The sequence below is a fragment of the Dipodomys spectabilis genome, unplaced genomic scaffold (genome assembly GCF_019054845.1).
Source record: "Dipodomys spectabilis isolate Male_0828 unplaced genomic scaffold, ASM1905484v1 ptg000679l, whole genome shotgun sequence".
Lineage (NCBI taxonomy): Eukaryota > Metazoa > Chordata > Mammalia > Rodentia > Heteromyidae > Dipodomys > Dipodomys spectabilis.
In genome coordinates, this window is record NW_024871356.1 from 338,210 (window position 1) to 343,906 (window position 5,697).

Genomic DNA, 5,697 nt, shown 5'->3' on the forward strand with positions numbered 1-5,697 from the left:
TCCTGAAATCATGCTTATGAGATCTTGTGTATTATAAACAGTGGTTATTAGCATTTGTTTTCAAACAACCTCATTTCATGGGTTAGGAACTAAAGTGAGATATTTTACTCAAAATTTAAGGAGGCATCCAAATTTAGTTACCAAGATATACAGCATTTAACACAGTGTTTGAAAAATGCAAGATAAAGGAAATAATTTATAAAAAAAACAACGTTCAAAATAAATAGAGAATCAGTATGACTGATTTTTCTTTTACCCCAGCTGCAATATGGCTTGCATGATGACTTTTCTGGTTGTATGTTTAGTTAGGTCTGATATTTAGTTGGAGAAGTTATGTTCTTTGATATATTAATTTGTCAGATTAAAGAGGAAATTAATTCCATGCCAGAGTCAACATCCATAATAATGTTACAGTTGTATTCTACTATTTTGCCAAAGTTTTAAATCAGCTTGCAACCCAAGCGAATGTAGAAGATATTGGACCCTAACAAAACTGACAATTGCATAAACCCAGTTCCTCTATGACAGATTTAACAAGGCCTATCTTGGAGATTCTTGTTAGGGACATGATAAAAATTTATAGTTTAGTTGTGATTACAGAACAGTTTTACACCTGTCACTAAGTCATTACCTTTATTTAGCACAGTCCCTTTTTCTCTAACTTATATTTTCTTGGCTCAGGAAACTGTTTTTTGCTTGTGAAAACCTGGCTGTTTACAATATAGAAATGGGTTTTTCATCCTTTTGAAATTACTGTCTGTATAGTGTTCTATGAGATGAGCTTCCTACGATATTCCATATCATAGGAATAAATTACTTTAATTCAAACTTGGACAACAGCTAGCTTGTTCACTCTCCTAGGAAACCATCTGTATAGATTTTTTACCTGTAAACAGACCCTCATTTACTTACAAAAGTCTGTCAGTGAGTCAAACCTAACTCACCCAAGTGAGGTGAATTCCTCTCTCATGCTTCTTTTACATTAAAAATGGTAAGAACTGTTCAACAATGCATATACTTTTTAATGTGAAGTGTGACTCCTATTTTCCATAATGTGAATCAAGGAGAGGAATCAGTTTAAGATGTGAAAGAGCGTTTCGAAGAGTTTTGGACCTTGAAAATTGTCCTGGGTATTCATTTTTGGAAAAATATCCCTTTTCAAAGACAAAGGACTCCTTTTTTTTATATTGTGCAGGTACTGGGATTTGAACTCCTGGCCTTGAGCTCTACCTGGGCTTTAATTCTCTATGTTTAATCTATAGACCTGAGACACACATTCACTTCTTCCTTTTACCAAGAGTGGAGAAAAGAATCTCCTAGGTTTATCTACTTGGAATAGCTTCGAATTGCAATTATCAAATTTGAAATGGTTCCAAGCATTCCGTCTAAGGCATATTCAACAACTAGTGAAAATTGTGTTGGCTATAATATGTATCTTTCTCTATGTGTGCACGTTTACATTTGTATATATATATGTGTGTATTTGTGTGTATGCTAACGTGCAAGTGAACCTACATAAGGGCATATACACACATATATGCATATATAAATGAATTTACAAATATAAATATATGTGCATATATATGTATATCAGATGTTCAGTGATTTAATCTATAGTTCCTAGCACATTGTCATTCTCACAAAATGTACATGATAAATTGCTCTGCAGATCTGTGATCTATTATGGATATCCTTTGTACTCACTTCCCCCATTAGTTTTTGACCATCCCTGTGAACAACTTCGGTCTACTTTCCATAGGATAGATTTTTTTCATTACAGGTAGTTACTAACTGATAATAAAAGAAAAAAGGTTGCTTGTAAAAGAAAAAAATTCTTGATTATAGCCATTCTACCTGGGGTGAGGTGGTATCTCAATGTTGCTTTGATTTGCATTTCTTTTATGGCTAGAGAGGTTGAGCATTTATTCATGTGACTATTGGCCATCCTTCTTTCATCTTCAGAGAAGTTTCTCTGTAAGTTTTTAGCCCACTTATTTATTGAGTAGTTGTTTCTTTGAAGATTTGTTGTTGGGGGATTTAATTTGTTGATATCCAGGTAGATTTTAGATATGAGACCCTTGTCTGTTGTATGGCTACTGAAGATTTTCTTCCAATCCGAGGACATTCTATTGATCTTGCTAACTATGTCCTTTGCCATGCAGAAGCTCTGCAATTTCATGCAATCCCATTTGCCCAAATTTTCTTTGATTTGTTGTGTTTCTGGGACTCTATTAAGGAAATTTTGGCTTGTGCCGAGGAGACCTAGGGTTTCTCCTTTTCCATCCTGTAATGTTTTCAGAGTGTCTGATTTGACTCCAAGGTATTTGATCAATTTGGAGTTGATTCTGGTGCAGAGTGATATATAAGGATCTAGCTATTTTTCTGCAAGTAGTTAACCAATTTTTCCAGCACCATCTACTGAAGAGGCTGTTAGATGTTGGAGGAGATGTGGACAGAAGGGAACCTTACTGCATTCTTGGTGGGAGAGTAAACTTGTTCAACCATGTTGAAAAGCAGTATGGAGGTTCCTCAAAAGACTCTACATAGATCTCCCCTATGACCCAGCAATCCCACTTTTGGGCGTTTCACCAAATGATCACAAATAAGACCACACTAAAGCTACCAGCACAACTATGTTTATTGCAGTATTATTTACCATAGCTAAGACATGAAACCAACCCAGATGCCCCTCAGTAGATGAATGGATCAAGAGAATGTGGTATATATACACAACGGAATTCTATGCCTCCATCAGAAAGAATGACATTGCCCCATTTGTTAGGAAATGGAAAGGCTAGGAAAAAATTATATTAAGCGAAGTAAGCCAAGCCCAAAGAAACATAGGTTTCATGGTTAACCTTATTTGCAACAACTGGTATATGTCTGAGTCAAGCAGAAAAGGTCAGATAGGTTGATGTTAGGGACATGAACCCTAAGATATGTATTCAAATGTTTTTAATGCTATTTTTTCTAACATATTTAAAGATTATTTCTTTGTTGCTTTGTATGTCCCTCCCCAACGGTATAAGCCCTGCTTTCACTGTATTTGATGGTGGTATAATTTGTGGGGGAGGATTGGGAAAAAACAATTCGTTTAAATAAGGATACAGGTGGAATCATTGCAACACTAATATGTACAAGTACTTATGTCGAAAAACGAATTTTACTACTTTGGTTGGGGGGAGTATTTGGTATGGGGGACAAGGAGGATTGGAAGTTCTGGGAAGGAGAAACAAAGGAGGACGCTACAATGCTTGATAAGAAATGTACTCATTATCTTGTCCATGTAATTACAACCCCTCTGTACAGTATTTTCCCAATAAAAAAGAAAAAATAATAAAAAGAACAAAATTTTTAAAAATATATAAAGTAATCTTGTAGAAGATTAAAAAAATAAAAGAAAAATAATTTTAGGTCACAGGTTAAAGTATCTTATCCATTCCAATGATTCCTATGAGATAAAATTTATAGTAGAAGTAAAAGTGAAAAGGAACTCCTAGATATGTTATTTTACCATTTAGAATGGCAAAGAATAATATCATGTCACTGTCATAACTCTTAAAGAATGCAAGTTTAACCGATGGTTGCTTTTATGTTCCCACAAAACCAGTAGATCCTGAAGCATAATAGTAGCCCAGCAGAAATTCTAAGTAGCAGACATGGGGCATGGAAGAGAAAGAGAGGAAATGAGACAGAGTGAAAGAGAGAGAGAAATATCATAATATTGAAAGTGAATAATAGATAAACAAGAGCTGTATGAGAATATTCATACTGCTATCTTTAGACTCTATGTGTACATTTGCAGGTATTTGATATTTGTAATCCATCAACATGAAATATAAAGTTATGTTGATAAAAATAAAAGTGACTCAGAAGAAATTATAAATGCAAAAACGATCTTCACAGCAGCAAACTCTCAGAGATATTTCATGACTTTGAAAAGGATAAAGTGGGTGAAGTTACTATAAATTTAGAAGTACAACAATTCACAAAAATAGAAAAAGATATTTATATATTTCCTTATATAACCCAAAGCAAAAGGAAAATGTTGTTTAGATGATTTTTTTAAAAACACAGTCTCTCAAGTGCTAGGAAGTTGGCTCAGTGGTAGAGTGCTTGCCTTTCATGCATGAGGCCCTGGGTTTGATTCCTCAGCACAACGAGAGTAGAAAATGTTGGAAATGGTGCTGTACCATAAGTGTTAGCGCTAGCCTTGCCTGAGGAACAGCACTCAGGCCCCAGAGTTCAAGCCCCATGACCAACAAAGTCAAAATAAAACAAAACAAAACAAAACACAGTCTCTCACATTTGTGGCCTCAACTCTGTAATACTGTTGCTTCGACCTAGGGGTAAGATTTTAGTTGTGGACTCTCCTGATTCAGACTCTACTTGATCATTTTTTAATAAATATTTTGTTCTTAATTTTCCTAGTTGTAAATTCACATGCACCTATAAAAAAATGGTTTGACCACCCCAGTAACCTTCTCAAAGTACCTCCTAATGATGACTAACAAAAAGTTGTATTATATAACAAGTAAAACAATGCTACAAAGAAAACCAATAATTAAATAATGATTAATAAAATAAAAAACAAAACAATTACCAGTGTTTTTAGTATTTGAAGTGCACTACATATTAGATTTTACTATTTTCTCATATTCCTGTACATTTTAAACCGCCTAAGATTATGATGTTCAACAAGATTTTTATAGGCTATGAATAGTCTTCAAAGTTACACACTAAGGTTATTATTTATGGCTCATCTCATTATTTGTTTATGGCTTATATGATCTCTTGTTCCTCGCTAAAATATAAAGTAAGGAATCCCTAAATTTTAACAAGAACTGTGTAGTTAGCAAGTCTTAACCCTTCATTCTGCTTCTTTACACAAAGACTTTGCAACTTCTCATTAACAAAGTTTCTATAAATTCTGAAATGTACATACTTAGTAGTATATTTCTGCTAACATAAATCTTAAATACTTTATAGAAAATTTTATACCTGCCAAACAGTCCTAATTTTGGCATATATAAGCAAATTCCTAAAATTAAATAGATATAAAACACTAAAATTTTTAACAACCCTTAACACTTGCTGCTGTTTCATTATGACATGTGCCTTGTATAGAACAATTGAATTATTTCCCCTACACATCTCTTGAACCGCAAATATCTGGCATTATTTTGTTTTTGACATGTCCATCTTGACATTATTCTTAAATGTGTGCTTATGTAAGAAGTACATGGTTCTAAAATTTCACAATTCTTCTAAACTTACTTTTTGTTGAATTGCCTAGTTTAAGAAAATCAATTACACTTTATATATAAAAAATATTCTGTGCTCAATTCAGCATCACATAAACTAACATTGTAATGATACTGAGAAGATTAGCATGGCTCCTGCGCAAGGATGACAGGCAAATTCCTGAAGCATTCCATAGTTTTACAACAATAGATGCTGGAGGGGATGTGGCCAGAAGGGAACCTTACTGCATTCTTGATGGGAGTGTAAACTTTTTCAACCATTTTGGAAATTAGTATGGAGGTTCCTCAAATGACTCCATATAGATCTCCCCTATGATCCAGAAATCCCACTATGAGGCATTTACCCAAATGATCACAAACAAGACCATCCTAAAACTACCAGCACAACTACATTTATTGCAGCATTATTTAAGATAACTAAGATATGGAACCA

At 33.9% G+C, this 5,697-nt stretch overlaps 1 non-coding gene across 1 annotated transcript; it reads left to right on the top strand.

Annotated features, from left to right (window-relative positions):
• The first annotated feature begins 5,337 nt into the window (after positions 1-5,337).
• LOC122101711 lies at positions 5,338-5,444 on the top strand. Its single transcript, XR_006146407.1, has one exon. It is a non-coding gene; the product is annotated as a U6 spliceosomal RNA (small nuclear RNA).
• The last annotated feature ends 253 nt before the right edge of the window (positions 5,445-5,697 follow it).